A 20,642-nucleotide genomic window follows, 5' to 3' on the forward strand; every position below is an offset into this window, starting at 1 on the left:
TAGAGAAGTGAGGAGGCAGAGTTTGTTGGTGCCTTCTATCTCACAAGTGACCATAGCAACAGGGGAAGGTTGATAATCTTTGTGATCAACAGTACTCCTTCACCAGCAGTGGCCAACCTACTAAATACTGAAGTCCTCAAATGTGGCCCCTGACATCCCCAAAGGGCAACAAATGATAATCAGTATGAAAGCTTTTAGAATCAGTGGAAATATACAGGATATGAACAGATACTTTGGACGGTGCTTCATATGTGGTTGGAGAATATTGGCAATTTGTGTCTCATTTTTAAAAATACAGTTTCTGGTTCAATAATTTTTTTATTGCAGGTATATCATTAATACATAAAGTAATACCAAAAGCACCTAGTCTGCCCATGCAGGGGCTATGACTGGCGGCATAAAGAACACAAAATACACAGCATAAACAAAGGAGGGAAGGCCTCCTATCTGAACAAGCCCAGAAATACTGAATACAACATACTTATAGTTTGGGGTTGACCCCATACAATGCAAACCTAGCCAGGACCTGTATCCTAATAACTCTTTTTTTAAATAGTCCTGGGCATCTATAGACAACTAAGGAGGGCTCAGAAACCCCAAAAAAGAGTAAAAAGAGAACAGGAAGGAAAGAAAATGAAGAGGGTAAAAGCAAGGTGAAGAAGAGAGTGAAAGAATAAGGGACCCAGGATCCCTCGAGATACCAGTTAGAGCCGACTCACACTTGCTGAAGGAAGATCAGGGAAGGCATACATCAACGATGGTCCCCAGATTTTAAGGAGCTTTGCATGTGTGTTTTTAAGAATATTGAACATTTGTACATTGCTCATCATGGCCAATCAAGTGGTCTCTCACTACCCGGAAAGGGACTATATGTTTCTTCCATGCCTGGGCGATTCTACTTTTAGCAGCGATAAACAAGTAGGTTGCTAATTTCTGCTGTTGAGTGAATAAGCCCAGGATAGGGCAATGTAGCAAAGCGAATTTAGCCACCTTTCAGATGTAACAGGGAATACAGAAAACCAAACACTCGGACCAAAAGCCCACCAGTTGCAGGCAGGTCCACCAAGTATGCAAAGCATCCCCATAATGGCCTTAAAAATATAGTTTCTAACACAGACAAATACCTTAATATGCAGCCCTTTGATCTTCCTCCACGCAACTTCTGGTTTTGACGACCAATCTGCTGAAGCCACTCTTTATGACGGTCTCGGACCAATCTTACTCCCACCCCTCTGGTCAATGTAATTACTTCTGTACTGTAATGTAGTGCAAGGCCAGGGTCACGCCATTGGAATGGTACATGGTTACTGGTAGAGGTAGTAGGTAGTGAGCATAGGAGGCATATTTATAAAAAAAGTGAATGTGGCATTTACCAGTCTGCTGAAGTCCACTGCCAAAGACTCTTCCTGGTGCATATGTTTTAAATTTCAGTGACTGATTTACCTGCAGTGAATAGTGAGTGTCATGTTTGCTACTTTTAAATATGCTCATAGTGTGAGTTAGAAATTCTATTTTTAAAACAGGCTACAGTTTATTTTTAAGTCAGAAAGGGTAAGTTATTCACATTTCGTTGTAGCTCAACTTTAAAAATGCATTTAATATGTTTTTTAAGAAACATGTGCAGTGTAACTGGTTTGAATTATGCATTTTAATATTAACCTGGAGTAAAGCTATAATTCTTCCACATATGTGTAGTGTAACTATACAAGCCATGGAGATCCTGCAACAGTATGTTTTTTTCCCCACAGAAAGAAATATTGCTTCTAAAGTTGCCATGTGGGTTTTTTTATATGGTGGCTTTTGCTGCAAATAGTGTTTTAGAGTGGTTTTCTTTTAAAGTCGATTTAAAATTTAGTTGTGTATAATTTTCATATTTTTAGGTCACTAAAACAGCCACTTTTAGGTTAAGCGGTCTTTTATAGTTGGTAAAGTAACATAAAATCTACAAACACAACGTTAAACAATGCTAAAAGTAAACACCCCCATAAAGGCTAATGAGTCAGGATTAATTCAGTTGGAGAAAGTCATTTGAAGCCATTGAAATTTGACAGGAGAAAGGGAGGTCCGAGGCTCTGGCTCATTAGGACGAAGAGCTGATAATGTGGAGATAATGCCATTATCTCAACAATGGCAATAAAATAATTTGTCACCAATTAGTCTCAATTAACTTAAGTGTAACAATTAAGCAGAAGTAGTATAACCTTTGAGACGCTAATAGAGCGCCGGCATTTGAATGGCTGTAATCTTAGCAAGCTTTCAATGGCTTACCAGGCCTTTTGTGTCTGTGTGATGTCAATGTAATGAAAAACCCTTCACAGTGAGTCCAGTACACATACGGATGCGGACAGATGTCAATACACGCATGAAAATAAAATCATAATAATCTACTGCAGGCACATTTTTTCCTATTGCAAATTTCTAACATCTGTCAGCAATCTATTGATGTAATGATTTTTGCAGGACATTTTTCAAAAATCTCATAAAGTCATATTAAAGTGGGTATTTTCTGAGATAATTGTCTGTGACGTTGGCTGGCGCCTGAGGCTAAACCATCATTCTCCTTACCAGATTAGTTTATGGATGGTTATGTTCTCATGGAAGCAGTATAACCGCTTGTCCAATAAAAAAGAACTTGTAAAATGTTATTAAAGGGGTTTTCCACTTATTTCACAGTGTGAACCACTAAGGGCATTCCACCGGTGGTAGATTGTGAATACTGGTGTAGCAATTTTGGGCACAATCGTTTTGCATTTTTTTTCACCTGAAAATGAATATATTACAACTGAAAGAAATTATTTTATTATACATTAAAGAATTCATTTTTCACACCTGAAAAACTTCCACATAAACCCTTGAACCTAACACACTATTACCCATTAGCAACTGAACTATCACACTAGTGCCAATATATTTCACTGGATTTAATAGGAAGGAGGATTTGAAGATTGACAAGCCATACTTGTTTTAAATGGAATGACTGCCGATTTGGGTGGACCACTGTGTCCCAAAGCAGGTTAGAAATACGTGTGTCCAAAGTTTGGAAAGGAAGATACAGATAGGAGAGGTTATATAATGAATGCATACATTACTCAATGGATATTGTTCAGGTGGAGATGGTCACTTCCAGAACTAGAATACGGGGCAACATTTATTCATCAATCAACTTTATTTAATTTTTTATTTTTTTACAGATCGACAATCTAATTGCAATTAGGGTGCAATACTTAACCTAGGGACAAGCCAATGTTAATACGGACCATGTACAGCAACCTTTTTATTTTTTTAATTGTACCTATTTTTAATTTTACCTTTATTTTTTAGTAAAAAGCATGCCTTAAGCACCATACACATGGGCCAAATGTCAGGAGACATTGGTCGATTCAAAAGAAAACGGCCGAAATTCGGCTGTGTGTATGCCACTTTGTCCAACAGAAGTTGACTGTTTGGCCAGTTTCTGTTGGATGAGCAAGCTAGAAAACAATCAGCTGACCGACTCCCGATCAGCACTCTCAGCCGATGGTGGGGGGGGGGGGGGGTGCAGTGTTCTGGTGGGAAGGGCATCCCCCCTGTCAGAACGCAACAGCTCAGTGGGGGAGATCGCTGTACTAACTTTGCATAGTTAGAACAGTGGCTCAGACTGCTGTGTTGAACAAAAAAGTTGAACAAAAAAGAATTCATTGTGTATACCAGGCTTTACACTCCAGACCAGTGATGTTTACTAGGCTAAGATTATGTCATGGGTCTGCTGCAGGTAGGGATGAGCATTTCCTCAGTCTCCCCCTCCCTCCAGGGATAAGACAGCAACTTTGTAACTTTGTAGCAAGACATAAGTTGAGAGTCTGCTACAGGGACTGAGCTGTCAGATGTTTCTGAACACTTTCAAGAACTTTACAAGCACAAGGATTTACATAACTGTTTCATCTCTAAGCTGCAATCTCAGACTAGGAAGTAGATAGAGACCCTGGATGGTGCCTGAACAAAGATGATGCTGCTGACAGAAAAGCACATGAAGGTATTGTCAGAGGGAGCCCTATGATCTGTGTGAAAGGGGCCTGCAAATTAGCATTCAAGGAGATTAAAAATATATCTTATGCTAGATCCACTTAAAGTTGGACTGCAACTTTTTAGATGATTTTGCATATATTCTTCAGCATAAAAGAAAACTACCATTCTGCAATTCACATTGCGTGTGCAATCATGAAAGAGTGATCTTTTAGCACTCAACCATCAACAACCACCTATGCTTTTTTCAATTAAAAAAATGAATATGGTCTTCGAAGACAGACATAAAGCTTTATTTTGTCAGTTGAAAAGAATTGCTTCTATAGATGTACTAAAGATTGTGTTGGATTTAGTGTCTTGAGGCAAGTTGTCAGAGAGAGTCGATTTAGCCAACAAGATGGCAATGGATTGATTGTAGTGGCAGGTCTATTGTGTCTTCTTCCTGTGTATGTATTCACCAGTAAACCAGTATTTACATACCCAGCTAAAACATAGGACAACCCCATACTGAGTAAAGCTTTGTAGGGCAACTATAGAGTCAATAGAGAAATTATACTTTAAGCTCTAAATCACTGAAAGGAAAATTGAAAGAGTAAAGACCTCATAAGCTGAAGTGAAGAAGTCAAATTCTCTTGTAGCTATGCTTAGTCCATAAATGACAAAGATTTATCGTTAAAGAATGGTTGTTTTTACAATAAATACTCTTTTGCGGTTCATGGCAGGGGTCATGTAAATAGTAAAGTCTAAAGCCCCAAACACACTATCAGATTTTCTGCTGATTTTTTCCTTCAGATTTACCAAAACCATATAATATGAGGTCAAACCTTAGGAGTTTCAATTTGTATGCAATCAGGCAGGCCCTTTCGCTACATGGTTTTGGTAAATCTGAAGGAAAAAAATCAGCAGAAAATCTGATATGGTGTATGGGGCTTAATTCCGGCCACAAAAAGACCGATGAGAGCTTTTCATCGGAAAATGCCACTGTGTGTATGCTCCATCGGAATTTAGCTGTCTGAATTTCCGCCAGCCAAAAATTGATAGCATGTTCTCAATTTTCCCGACGGAAAAACTTTCTAGCGGTAATTCCGATCGTGTGTATGCAATTCCGACACGCCAAAAATCACACATGCTCAGATTCAGCTACGAGACAGAAGCTATTGGGTACTGGCTATTGAACATCCTTTTTCTAGTCCCGTCGTATGCGTTGTACGTCACCGCGTTATAAACGATCGGAATTTGATGTGACCGTGTTTAGGCAAAACAGCTTGAGCCGAATTCCGTCGGAAATTCCGCCGGGAAAACCATCAGAGCTTTTTCCGATGAGAATTCCGATCGTGTGTACGCGACATGATTGTGAAATTGTCAATCAAAATTAGACATCTATAGGCACACTCAAATGGGAGAAGAAACCCCTTGCTTTTGTACAATATCTTAGTAGGTAGGTGCAGGTGACTTCTCAACTGATATGGTCTGTTTAGAGTGTATGTGATGTGACATACATTTTTACATTTTACTTGAATACAAGTAATGAGCTAGTGTAACACTTGCAAGTATTTATTACCTCTCAGAGTATTCCCCCTGGCAATGCTTTCATCTTTCTTTGTTCCCAGAACCAACTTTGTTCAGACATCATCCAGGGTCAGCATCTACATTCTGGGCTAAAATCCATTGTGGTTCCTGTAGGGTAGACTTTCCTGTTTTGGGTTCTCGGACTGATGATATAATTCTCCCAGTCTGCACCTCTTGGTGTGGCGCTCATACTGTGACATGACAGGCAAATACATGCAGACTTGAAAAGACACTGAAAGGATCACTTTAAAGGCTCTACTACACAGCAAATTTCTTACTGATCACAGGATGTGAAACAATTTGCAGAAGCATTAATTTGCTATGCTTATCACAGGGATGTGTACTAACGGTGAACAAGCAAGACCATTCATGGTCATTACAGGTTCCTACAACCTCTGTAGCAAAGGTGATGGTGGGAGGGCTATGCTATAAAAATCTAGACTACTCCTGGGTACTCTTGCAGCATGTTCCCCAATTGTCTCGGCTTAGCACAGTCAGCCAGGGGCCTCATGTAATAAAGCACTAGCAATCAATGTATTTATATGTACATTTAAATAAATCTCACCATTGAACTAATGGAATCATTTAGCCATTAAAAAAATGCATACAATGCAGTATATTGGGAGATTAATATATAGAATTTGTGGATAAGCCCCTGTAAAAGTTGCAGGTCCCTAGAAGAAAACTTTTTAAAAGAGGTCTTGGTAGGAAACAGATAAGACTAAGACTCCAGGGAGAGGCCTGAAACTCTGCTCCATTGCCTTTGTGTGCACTGCAGGAATGTGCTTGCTTTTCATTTTACTTTTTTTTGTGTGTGTCAAGCACACTGGCTTGCAAGCGTATCTTAAGCCATGCAGGGTCAGGGCAAACAGAGAACTGCATTCATGAATAGATCAAGTTTATGTGAGAATCTGCTCCTCCGGTGCCCTCGATTTCCATATGAATTGTTAATAAAATCTCAGGCTGAAAGCACATGATCACATCAGTGGGGAAGTCATGCAGAGAATCCCCCTAGCTCTATCTTTCTCATCCCCCTTTCTGTATTCGTGGGAATTAAGCCTTGTAACCCCTCCCAAATTAACCCCCTTCCGTCTTCAACAGCATCCCAACACCTGATCACCGGGGAACAGATTGCAAAATCTGCTGGAACACAAAGGGAACACGATGGTAATGAGTCTCACCTGCCTAGCAGTTGGCCATCACAGACACCTTCAACCAGAGAGAATGATAAGATGGGAGGACAATGCCTCCAACAGCTGATGCGAGTGGCTAAATGACTTTCCCACAGCTTCTTGACATTGGGTGAACTGAGGAGCAGCCAACACAATGAGAGGTCATACATAGAGTGAAGAACAGAACCCACTGCAATTAATGTTATCTTCCCATGGAAATTCAGGGACAAGGAAGCACGTCTGCTTGTATATTCTACCATAGCCCCATTCAAACTAATCTCATGCTGGACAATGGTGTGCCACAATTATTAATGATAATCTAGCTTGTGTAGCTCATTTCTAAGTACAAGCTTATCTTGATTTTCCTTTCCTTAAAATAAAAATATAAAATCTTTCTTTTAAACACAAGATAATACAGGATAATGACTAATATAGTATACAAGTTGTAATACAGAAATTAATAAATATGTTTTGATTTAATTTACTCGAGGTGAATCAATCACTTAAAAAAAAACAATCAGTGAATTTTTGGTAAATCTCAGATTCACTGTTCTATAAAGATACCCCAACATGCTGTAGTTTTATTAAGAGGATCAGTCCAAAAAAAAGGCCTATCTTGCTTCTAAGTGGTGATAGACTAGCTCTGCCATCTTTTGGAATCTCTTTGCACATTTTAGAAAATGTTATTATTAAAGTATAAAGAAACAATGTACATATGGATGTGCTCAGAATTGAGGGTGGCACCGTGTTGTAGGTGGGCAGCACTCTCACCTAGCAGTAAAAGGGGTCGCTGGTTCAAATCCCAACACGACACTACCTGCCTAGAGTTTGCATATTCTCCCTCTGCCTGCGTGGATTTCCTCTGGATACTCCAGTTTCCTCCCACAGTCCAAAGACATGCTAGTAGGTTAATTGGCTTCTGTCCAAAATAAATTGGCCCTAGTGTATAGGTGTTGGTTGGGTACCTTGGATTGTGGGCACCTTGGGGGTGGGGACCGATGTGTGTGTGAAGCACTGCATAAAAATTGATGGTGCTATATGGGTACCCTAACTAAATAATAATAGATGGACATGTTGAAGGGCCACAATGTATGCAATCCCGTGAGTCTACAGGTGTACTCGCATGTGAAACAATCCATGTGACTTGCAACTTTGAAATTTCCAAATATGTTCCCCATTATTCACCTGCCTATTTCCGTGGCTGTGGAAACTCAGGCACCCATCATCATATGTGGTGGTCCTGCCTCAGCTAATCTTGAGTGGAAATATTTTGGATCCTCTTCACCCTGTGTGCACAATCTGTTGCCCCTGACCCATTAGTAGTTCTTATGAACCCAAAACCTGTTTATCTTACTAAGAACTCGTTCGCTTTGTTACTACAAGTAATAACAGCCACTAAACAGAGCTTAGTCTGCTTATGCAAATCTCCCCAACTGAACTTGGCTGAAGTTAAAAATAGAATAACGCTAGCTATGGTCCATGCTAAGGTCGAGACTCATATTAGAGATAAAGTTTATACCCCTCCTACAGAACTGGTCTCCTAAGAAACAATATTTCCTTAGCAATCTAAGTCCATGAGTTTGCATTAATAAAGGAAAATGGACAGTTTACTTTCGGGAATTAGAATTTTTTCACTTTTTACCTTTTATACCAACTGCCATCCATTCGAGTTTATTTTGTTTATTATTCTTCATCCCTAGACCCAGCATTGCTAGTTTTTTCTCAAACTATACTAACAAACTGTTCATCGTTTTTCTTACATTGTCTCATTGGCCAAATGTTGAGGCCATTTTGTGTTTAACCCCATTCTCTCATGAAAATCAAAGTATTTAAAAAAAACAGGAAGAAAAGCTCATATCCATGATGAAAAAGGAACTGTTCCTATTTGTCCTACTGTAAGTAAACTATACGGTAAGACATTGTGGTGTAGCAGATAGGACAGTCATAGACACAGATTGTTTTAGGGTGCCAATCACTAAACTACATATCCGTTGCTCAGAAATTGGGGGGGGGGGGGGGTATATTGTCTGCATTGAGAAAGTTCAACAGCTTTTTCATACAATAACATGCTTTTCCATTACCCTAGACTTCTTCATTTAATGATGACCTACAGTATGTTTATAACTATGTCTGCACACTAACTTAAAAGCAAGCTATGGCAAATACAAGATTATACACCGTTTTTCATCATATTTCCATCCAGGTGAAGTAGTCCCTAAACTCCCCTTTACATTCCAACATCTTGTGTACACTACATTGTTGCTGATGTCATATAATTGTGCACGACTGTCTTATATCTGCTTCAGAAAGCCTAACAAAGAAAGATTATCCAGATGCATCCATTCCCTGTGCCTGCCCACGTCCCCTTGTAAAGTAATTCCCAGGATTGCTTATCTCATAGCACTTATGATAAATATGTTCTGAGCACCTAAGTGGTTTCTAAAATGGATAATTCCAGCCATTTGCACAATAACATAAGTTTACTCAACCTGTGTTTGCATTACATTTACTGTACTTCTGATACATGACATACTTAGGAATATTAGGAATAGGATTTGTTACTGCCAAGGTTTAATTACAGTTCTTGCAGCTTAATATTATTATAACTACAAACTAAGGTACAAGTTATACATGTACGTGTCATTTATCAGTACAAGAAATACAGTTAAAGCCAAAGTTTAATAAAAACTTTAAAAAAATCAGCACAAGGGATGTTGCTTACATGTAAATTGAATTGTGCCTTGTGCTGCTGGCTGGTCCGGTAGCTGAAATCTGAAGTCCCCTGCCCATATCCCACAGCTTAACCTTCCAGGGCTGTGGTTAATACAAGCAATTGACCTGGGACAGGAACTCATTGTGAGTGCCAACTATGCCCAACCTTTTATAGAAGCTGTAATATAGCTTTCATCAATGAAAAGCATTCTATGAATGGAGGAGGATGGCTTTAGCTTTGCTTTAAGGTAGTTTGTACAGCTGTACATACAAAATGCATTTTTATTTAATCCATAAGCGAATTAAAGTGTTTTTATGTATCAATGTTATTAGCTTTGAATGCAGTTCGTAGGGATAATTAGTATACATTGTTACTATTAGTATTTAATTCATGTGAATGGTGCTTGGATGACATAATCCTTATGATTAGATGTGATTTTGTATAAATTCTATAAATATGATATCGTATTAGCAGGCCCTCAACTGACCAAAAACTCAAAATATGAAAGCAAATGTAATTATCACATTAAAAATAATTATGCAGGGTTCCCAGAATCCTTTTAATGAAGGCCATTACTGACTTCCGTGACCTTTAGCAAGGTGCATGAAGACATACTAACCATTTATATAAAAATAATGGTTTGCTGCGGCTACATTGTGGTAACCAGATAGATACGTTGATGTAAAAAAAAATCTATTTTGGCACCCCCTTTCCCAAATATTTTATGGTGATGACCCTGCTGGATATTTTTTTGGCTAAGGATAGAGACAAACTTTCTTTGGATTTCACCTACTAGACCCTGGTTACCTCTCTGGTAGGTAACCCTTTACAAGTGGAAGTGAATAACAATGCGTAAAGAAAGGGAAATCTGGTTCTAATGTTTCGGGGGATGTATTTATGTGATGTACCTGAAAACTGTCAGCCCAGCCACTACTTACATATGGTGCCTAGGCATCAAACAACTGCAATTAGACCCCCTATCTTCACATTTGGTTTGCTTTGCACACGGCACATTTTGGTATGTGGGACAGAGCGTTGAACCTACTGTGACGGAAGCATTATTATCATTTTAGCTGGAAATTTAGAGTTCTCAAAAACTTGGATGCAGAAGGACAACTTGTGACCATGACTCATTCTGTAGATTTGTGCTTCCTTCCCCTTTACTCCATCTATAATCACATCACCAGTTATCAGGGAGAGAAGCATGAGGAAGCAACCCTGTGCCTTTACCAAGATGGCCGCCTCCACAAAGAGACCCCATACAGAACAAGGCACGGTAAGTCAGTAATGGAGTGAGAGATCAGTTATAGGGAGCATACAGGCAATACTGTTGACTAGTACCTTGCCCTCAGCTTCCACAGTACAGGTCCTCATTAATGTGCAACTCTCAAATTTGGTTTTATTATTGGCTTGTATTCATATCTGTTGGTCCTTGCAAAGGCTAAGTGTTAGGCAAAAAACACAACTTTGCAGCTTTTACCTGGGTGACTTCATTCACAATAGGACCTAAACTGTTGAAAACACATCCCTGCTTTCCATTCAGAAACCCCAAATATCCTAATCAAATCTGACAGATATTTGCCTTTAGCACATCTATGTCTTTAAGCAAGCCTAAAGCCAAAGGTTGAAAATGCAAAATGTCAAAGTCACATGCAAATATTAAAGCTGAATTCCAGGTGAACATAATGAAAAAAATCTAGATTTCTAAATACAGTACATATAAATACCAGAATGATTTGTTTCTATTAGCTTCACACAATGTCCAGAACACTAGTACTCACACTAGGAAAGAGTTAGGGCCCATTCAGACCATAAGCGTCGGGTTGAGTTGGGCGGCCTTGCCCAATGTATAGACAAGGAAATCTGCCTTATGCTATGTTGTTTCAGTTCAAACCAACACGCTGCATTGGTGTGTGTTGAAGTAAGGTAGGACAGGATACATTTTTGCACATTTGTGCTGCAATACACTATACAACATCACAAAGTGCTGTGGTGCATAAAGTTGAATGAAATGTAATTTTAGCAAATTTCAATAAAGTTATAAAAAGAAAAATGTAAACAGTGTAATAAGTTAAAACTATATACAAAATTTAACATGTGCCAATGTGAATTGGCTCTTATGGGTTTATGGCTCAAAGTACTGAAGGCAGATGGCCTGCATAACAACAAAGCAACTAATATTTGCCAAAAGAGAGGTCAGCAATGACAGCTCTCAAGTCTGCAGATTTCCTTTAACTACACTGACCTGACTGTGCTGTGGGGCAGAGGTGTCTGGATCACAAGACTAGCTCTACAGAATTACTTCAGAAGATAAAAAGGTATATACACAGTATAGTAAAAAACTACTGTCTGAATTACATAAATACAGCATAGAAGTCTAGAACTTCCTTGACCCACATTCTCATATACAGACTTAATCAGATGTGCCCAACATCATCAGTTAATGTATATATTAATTTTATTTTTATTTCACATTTTGGATAGCGTAGGGAAGGTTCAACCCCTGTGAGGTTTTTTTTCTGCCATCTGTGTCTCATTGAGGAGATTTCTATTCACTTCCTGTTCTGTAGATACAAGGGGAAACAAGAGGAAATCTATTCAAAGTGAGTCATAATCTCTCTAAGTCCTTGTACACACGGTCGGAAATTTCGCCGGAAGAGGTCCGATCGGACCATGTTGTCAGATAATCCGACCGTGTGTGGGCTACATTGGACTTTTTCCGTCGGAATGTCCAACAAAGTTTGAGAGCTGGATATAAAATTTTCTGACAGCATGATCCGATCGGACTTTGTCCGGTCGTTTGTAGAGAATTCCGATCAGACAAAGTGCCACGTATGCTTCGGTCAAATTACGAGACCAAAGCTATTGGCTACTAGCCTGAATGTAGTCCCGTCACAACAAATGAATGTCATCACGTTCCGGACGATCGGATTTTCCGACAACTTTGTCCGACCGTGTGTATGCAACACCAGTTTCAGACAAAATCCGATGGATTTTGTTGTCGAAATGTCCGACCGTGTGTACAAGGGCTTAGACAGCTGTGATCTGAACAAATGTCCTCAAAAGATTTCCTTCTATTCATAGAAACATAGAAAAGTGACAGCAGAAAAAAGACGTCGTCCATCAAGTCTGCCCATTTATTAATTTACTTTTCTTTTGTTTTTGTTTTATTTTTTTCCCCTTAAAGTGGTTGTAAACCCATTACAACCACTTTAACCTACAGGTAAGCCTAGATTAAGGCTTACCTGTAGGTGCAAGAAATATCTCCCAAGCCTAAAAAAAGATATTTGCAGAAATAGCGGCACCAATGTCTATGGCGCATGTGCCGTAGACATCGGGCGCAGGCGCACTGAGCGTGCCGTTTCTAACGGTGATCATGCCGTTAGTGGTGACACCAGCGCGCATTTGCAAGAGTGATGTCACAGCGCTGCGATACCCGCAAGTAGCTCCTGGATAGATGGCGGCGTTGGAGGAGGCGAACGAGGGCCAATGTGGGGGCTTCAATCTCAGGTAAGTAATTCATAATGACCTAGTATGCTATGCATAATGACCTAGTATGCTAAGTTTCACACAAAAATGGAACTTCCGTTTTTCGGAACCCTCCCCCCTCCAGTGTCACATTTGGCACCTTTCATGGGGGAGCAGATACCTGTCTAATACAGTCACGGGTATCTACACCAATTTCCCTCCCCCCTGCTGTCTTCTGGGAGATACACGGGTCCCAGCAGACAGCAGGGACCAGTGGGAATACACAGCGCGAGTCCTGCATGTGCAGTAGGAAACCAGGAAGTGAAGCCACAAGGCTTCACTTTCTGATTCCCTTACCGAAGATGATGGTGGCAGCACCCGAGAGCCGAGGGACACCCTGGACAGGCAAGTGTCCATATTTAAAAAGTGTCCATATTTTAAAAGTCAGCAGCTGCAGTATTTGTAGCTGCTGACTTAAAAAAAAAAAAGGCGGGACTCCGCTTTAAGCTTTAACCGAGTCAGGTCCTCTGCCACCTCTGTCTCCAGAAATCCTAAAAATGAACTGTCATTACTAGAACCAATATGAATCCCCAACTTGTTATTGCAAGTATAATTAATTTTTTAGAAGACTGAACAGAACAAATTATTTAAATGGTTTGCTATGTCCAGGTCTCCAACAAGATATGTGTTTCCATTTTAGGGATCCCATTGAATTTTTTCCTTCTATCACTAATGTACCTAAAAAAGGTTTTATCTCCCTTCGCTATTAAAGGAACTGGAATTATTTGGCATCCTAAGTAACTTTAAAATGAATGCTGCTAAATCATATTTCTTAGATTAATCACTTCCTACAGGTACCCAAGATTCTATCACAGGCTCTATATTACTTAAGTTTATCTGGTTTAGATCATCCACTAGACATAGTGAGGAAGAGAGATTTGGAATTATACTACACTTAGCAGAATATTAGACTGGTTCCATCATAGTCTTTTTAAGCAGTGGGTCACTCTTAAGTCAGACTTATCGCCAGTACCACTGACTTCTCTTCCATGGCTGCTTTCAACTGATCGCCCTCCTCTTTCACAGCTAACACTTCTGCTTCTTTGTTTTTATACGTCTGGAACAAGGCTATCGCTACATATAATATATCTTCACGCCCAGGGCCTCTTTCCCCGATTCTGGGTAATTCAGGTTTTTTAAGGGTTTTCTTTGTTGGCAACCATGACACACACACCTCCTATGCAACACCCCGAAGGGCCTGAAACCCCTGAGTGAGCTTAGCTCTATTTCTTGCATTGGACAAGGAGATTGGCTTCAATATCTCCAACTACATCATCTTTATGATGGATTGGGCAAGGGGCAGCTTTGTAGGGATCTGACTAAGATTGAGGAGCTGTGTCTTTCTGATCAAAAATGTACACATGTTCTCTCTAAAATGTATGGAATTCTCTTTTCTCAGGCATTCCCATATTGCCCTGTCTATATCCGAGACTGGGAGCCATGAACTGGCTCCTGAGGAATGGGATAAAGTATTATTCTTACATTTAAATCATCCTTAGCCTTCAACTATTAAATAAATCAACTGGCCTTAACAGACCAATGTTGGAGATGTGGGGGGCCTAGTGGTACACATCAATACATGTGGTGGTCTTGCCCGGCAATAAAACCATATTGGTCTGCCATATTCCGCGTAAGTCAGTTGATCACGAGGAAGACCTGGCCAGAGACCCCAGAAGTTGCCCTCCTAGCCCTGATCCTGGGTTCAATCACATCCATTAGAAATATTTAGATTTTTATTGCTGGCAGATAGAGCTTTGATACCCAGATATTGGAAATCAGCAGTAATTTCAACAATACGAGAATGGGTTGCAGAAGTGAACTATATAATGCGCATTGAAGAGCTGGTAGCTCCAGTCAACAGAAACAATTTTAAGTTCACGGAGGTCTGGACCCCATGGGTGCAGTCTCCCGAATCTCCTTTATTTTTGCCTTTCATGAGTTAATTGACATTGGCACCCCTTTTGAGAAGGTATATATGTTTGACCTTTTGGGTCAGAGAGTTTGAAGTATTAAACAAATGCATACATACATACATACATTTACATATGTGTATATATTCAAATATATAGGTCCCTTTATTATTTAACAAACCTGGAAGCCTGGCTAGGCCATCCCCCTCACTGGAGCCTCCTAGCCCCCCCCCCCAAAAAAATTTGGACTCCCCCATAAATTGTTAGAGAAGATGGCTTTGATAGCAAACATTGCATCACATTATAATTGTATAACTTGTTGATAGTTGCTGCATAACATGATGACATGATGACATTTTTAGGTTTGGCGGGTAGCCTTAAATAGGGTTAATGATAACAAATAGAATTGCTGATGTTACGGTGCCACACTTTTCAGCAACAATAAAAATGTATTAAAAATGTATTAAAAAGAAAAAAAGGTTTTATCTCCTTTCCTCAGCAAAGAAATCGCTCCCCATCCTTAATCTAAAACTAAAAAAGAGAAAGAAAGGAATTCCAGTGTAATGTGGGAAACCTTTCTGTGTGTGTGTTTTTTTTTTTTTTTATCTTGCAAAATAAGCAAGCTATATTCAGTCCTTTAGACACAATAGTTCCTTCTCATAAGATAATACTGGAGCTTATTTTTAAAAACCAATGCAAGAGAAATTTATAGCAACCAATGCAGGGACAGCTGCACTAATAAAGAAAATCAAGCAAATATGACTAGTTACTATCAGCAACAGCTCTGTATTATGTTGCTTCACTCTCTATTAATCATTTCCAATGTACCAGAGTTATAAACACATTTATGCAAAAATTCTACTTCCAGATTCATTTTGCTTGACAAATGTTATAACATTTGAAGTAACAGCTGTGCAGAAAAATACAATTTATATTACAATGAAAACATCATAAAATGTTTTAAACCCCCAAAGAAAATCACATTTTCATATCTGGCATTTAACGTTCCATTTTTCCACAGCAGATACAGCGACTACCATACTTCAAATTACTGCAAAAAGCTTCACTAAAAACTTACATAACTTATGTAATAGCCAGTGGCTACTTACCAACTCGAATGTTTCCTTCCGTTGCTTGTAAATCACTCCATCCTAAAACAAACATATATACGGTAATTTAATTTTCAGGATGTACAGTAGCTTCATTTTTAGAGCAATAACATACTATTGTTGAATTAAATTATTAACTTAAAAAATTATCTGATCTGCAGGTAACCAGCTAAATATTGCACATATATATATATATATATATATATATATATTGTAACTCTTCTCAGTTTTTGTAACTCTTCTCAGCCAGCCTTGTGATGCAGACACCACTGCCAGATAACATAGCCAGGTCAGGTCAGGTCTAGGGCAGCCCATATCATTCTTGAAGGAAAAAAAAACCAAAAAACTAGATTCCTCCATCCACACATTTGATGGGGATGGGGAAATCCTCTGTGCTGAGCTATTATATTCTGACAGCAGGGAGAATTCCCCACCATCAGAATACATCAGCGCTGCCAGCTATAGGTAGTGGCGGTGAAAATCCAACAGGGCGGCTGTACAGTCTTCATCCACACAAATGAGGTGGATGGAGGAATCCCCCAGCAGGACATTGTTCTCGGACAGTGGGATCCACCAATTGGCTGCAGCTACCAACTGGCTGCAGCTGCTGATCAAGAAATGTGTTCCTTCAACAGAAGTCAATGAAATGGTCTTCAAATTCTGTTGAGCGGTTATGGACACACACCAATCGAAATATGGCTGGTCCCTGCTGAACCAGCTGAATTTCGATTACTGCATGTTCAGCTTTAGACCCTACAAGAATTAAAACAGCAGAATGGAACTGGGGTAAGAGAAATCTTAAAATGCAGAGTTTATTATGTTTCCAGTAGAGAATGGAAAGGAATGTAGAATAAGATAACTGTGTTAATATAGTGTCACAGGGTCAATGCTTTGTACTTTATCATTCAAGCCCTGATCTTGTTCCCTCTGTAAAGACAGTTCTTGGCTGAGTAGTCATTTCCTTTGTGCACTTATTAAACACAACTTGCAAATGTTGCTGAAGTTACAATATATTGTCAAAAGTATTGGGCCGCCTGCCTTTGAATGCACATGAAATTTAATGGCATCCTAGTCTTAGTCCATAGGGTTCAATATTGAGTTGGCCCACCCTTTTCAGCTAGAATAGCTTCAACTCTTCGGGGAAGGCTGTCCACAAGGTTTAGGAGTGTGTCTATGGGAATGTTTGACCATTCTTCAGGAAGTGCATTTGTGAGGCCAGGCACTGATGTTGGAAAAGGACTGTCTCGCAGGCTCCGCTCAAATTCATCCCAATGGTGACTGCGAGCCAAGCCTTCTTGTCCATATCAGTGCCTGACCTAACAAATGTACTTCTGGAAGAATGGTCAAACAATGAACACACCCCTAAACTTTGTGGAGAGCCTTCCTAGAAGATTTAAAGCTGTTATAGCTGAAAAGGGTGGGCCAACTCAATATTGAACTCTACGGACTAAGACTGGGATGCCATTAAAGTTCATGTGCATGTAAAGGCATCACAATACTTTTGACAATATAGTGTACCTTAGGAATCATCTGATTAATGTTAGTCAGATACTTAATGTTGGTCAGCTACTTAGACTTAGATACTTAAAACTAGAAAAAAATACATTTTAAATCTGTTAGCAATATGCTTCCAGTATTTTTTATATCTGTAACTGTCACACAAAGAAAGTCTCTGTGCATCCCAGATGAAATTCAGGTCAGATACAAACATATAGGCCCCATTCACATCTTTGCACTGCACTGCAGTGTTTTCACAAAGGTGTTATGTTGCACGGTAATGTGTGTTCTGTTGAGGCAGACCGATCATTTGGCACAGGCAAAAATGCACATGGCACCATTTTTTCTAACAAAATGCACCACAACAGTACAGAACAGGTATGCTGGGGTGACTTTTTGCAACTCAAAGCACCATGGCACGCACACTGCCCCGTGTTGCAATAACAAGCTGTAAAACCATAATGCATAGGTTTAAATAGGCTCTAAAAAAAACTAATCATACTAATATTTTTACATATACTGTACATACTGTACATATATATTTGAATAATCTCCTCTTGGCAGCAAGTTCAGTGGGATGGCTATTGGGACAAATTTTTATTTAAAATAATATTGTGATTTGCCATCTATTTATGTAAGACCTGAGTATTAAGGCTGAACTTCAGGGAAAGTAAACATCTTCCCATGCAGTCTCCACACTGCAATGGTTAATGCTCAATTCCATTTAGAGGATGGAGAAAAGAAAATATATTTGTTATATCTGTCACTCCCACAAGCTCCTTCCCACTGCAAGGCTGGAACCCCCAGCCTTATGTTTCCGTATGCTCTGGCAGGCAGATGCCCCTGATGTCATCAAGGCCAAATGCAGGGTCCATAGTTGACTTACAGTCCACCGCCAGAGTATGGGGAGCAGTGTCTGTTTGACAAACGGAGATTGCCATTTCCCATCTCTTAGACCCAAATTAACATTTAACTCTTGCAGTGTAGGGTAGGCCCACTGCAAGGGGGATATTTTACTCTTGCTGGAGTAAATTATTTTTATCCATTTCTTTGTAAAGAACACAGTCAGAAACTGTTCACTGCGAATCCTCTGGAAAGCCTTGAAACATGGTCTATAATGTTTTTCTATTTTAGAATGTCTACTTTCCATTAATTATATTATTTTTAACTCTCCGATGGGACCTCAAAACTTAATCACAAGGGTATCTTTGCCAATGTTTTCATTTTTCTTCTGATCACTGACTTACTGCACAATTCACAAACAGCAGAGCTTAGAGGAGCCAATCAAAAGAGAGAACTGTCATTTTGTCTCTTTCTACTATGGTTTTGCAGGTTCAATAAAGGTAAAGAGGTCCAACCTCTTCAGACCTACCTAGGGACAAAACACTACCAGTTGTGTTATCCATGTATCAGAGGCTATCAACATCATGGTATTTTTAATTCTAGTCTTTCCTCAGCTAATATTTTTCAAAATCGGCTATAAAATGTTTTGACTTCTGGGTACCGCTCTTCGACAGCCCTTTGCTCCTGGAGGTCAAAGGAGGCATCAGAATGACAGCTGGTTGTTTTCTTACTAGACAGGAAGTAAGCTATCATTCCTTATTATAAGTTTTTGTTTTTAAGCAAACCTGTACTCACATACATGTGATGGGCAAATAAACATAGTTTCTGTACAACTAACCTCATAAAGTGCCTGCTCCTAACTTTGCCGACAGATCAGAACTTTTAGCTACCAACATCTACAAAAAACTGAAATGTCAGTTTTGCTTGGACATTTTCAAGTGAGCCTGTGCTTTATTCATCTAAAAAAACTTTTTTACTTTAAAAGTGGTTCCAGCAGGAACCAGCCAAGATTCGAATCATTTAAGGTCAGGCTGAATGTACTCAAGTTGATCAATTAATCAACTTGGGTACAACCAACCTACCGGATTTTACATATGATCCTTGCTAGTGGCTGTTATAATTGCTTGCAATAATCACTGTGCTCTCCTGGCAGAGACTGCTCCCTCGACCCCCCCGCTTCGGAGAACACAATGGCTCCACAGAAGGGATCCCCCTGTCAACACTCTCTGTGTTGATGGTAGAATTGGGCAGTTTTCTTTCCTGCACCCACAGGTTTAAATTCGCTCAGTCTATATACGTCTTTTCTCATCTCTTCCACGCTTCCATTAACAAAGAAAAAAAAAGTCCAGAAACAAAGAAAAATACCTAGTACCTCTGGTTGTGGGGAGCACTTAAAGTGTTAATGGAGGCATTTTTTTTTTTTTTCATTTTGGATTGACCCATAGGGGAGATTTCCCTCCACTTCCTGCCCCACAGCCAAAATAGGAAGTGAGAGAAAATTCTATTAAAGTGAAGAAGTCCCTGGTCATCTCCAGGGTCTCCATTGGAAGATTTCCCATCTGTTACTGTTCTGATGTCATATTAAAATTTGGGATTTTATTTTACTTTCACTTTTGATGATAACAGTAAACAAATAGAGAGGGTAAATCTCCCTAATGGGGGCACAGACAGCAATAAAATACTTGACAGGTATTCTAATCCCTCTCCACTCTATCCAAATGTAAAAAAAAAAGTCTTTAGTTCCACTTTAATTTACTCCACATCCTCCCACATGACAGCCTTAGCTGTTGACCACTCAGGTAATCAGGGCTGTCACATGGGGTGGAAAGAGAGAGTTCCTGAGTCCTGTGTAAGCTTTAAGCCGTGACTTTAACTTTTCCTAACAGCGAGCAGAATGTACAGAACTTTTCCTAATAGTGAACAGAAAATCAAGCATTATTTTCTAAGCAGAAAATAGAAACTTTTCAGAACGAGAGGAAAGTAGAGATTATTTTTTCAACTAAGCAGAAAGTAAAGACCATTTCCTGAGGCCTAGTTTACAGTTGGATTTGAAATAGAGCAGTTTTAAAGCTCTCCTATAATCCATCGCTGCATCTATCACATCGTTTTATAATGACCTGACATACAAGCAGGAGAGGTTGCATTGTTTTGTGGTGCACTACAACAAAAATTATATCAGCTATTGCATTCGACAGGCAGGACATCTACCAAACGTGACCCAAAAGAAATGGGCCACACCGCAAACATGAGCCAAACACTGGGCTTGTGGTTGCAGCATTGTATTCCTATTCAAAATCCT

At 39.5% G+C, this 20,642-nt stretch overlaps 1 long non-coding RNA gene across 1 annotated transcript in view; it reads right to left on the reverse strand.

Moving 5' to 3' along the window:
• Nucleotides 1–20,642, reverse strand: part of LOC143981884 (uncharacterized) — a 505,337-nt gene that overhangs the window by 409,451 nt on the left and 75,244 nt on the right. The window contains exon 2 of the long non-coding RNA XR_013274374.1: nucleotides 16,004–16,045. This is a non-coding gene — a long non-coding RNA (uncharacterized LOC143981884). The remainder of the gene's footprint in view (nucleotides 1–16,003; nucleotides 16,046–20,642) is intronic.

Source organism: Lithobates pipiens, unplaced genomic scaffold, assembly GCF_037356315.1.
Source record: "Lithobates pipiens isolate NorthernLeopardFrog02 unplaced genomic scaffold, aLitPip1_a1.2 Scaffold_16, whole genome shotgun sequence".
NCBI classification, from domain to species: Eukaryota; Metazoa; Chordata; class Amphibia; order Anura; family Ranidae; genus Lithobates; species Lithobates pipiens.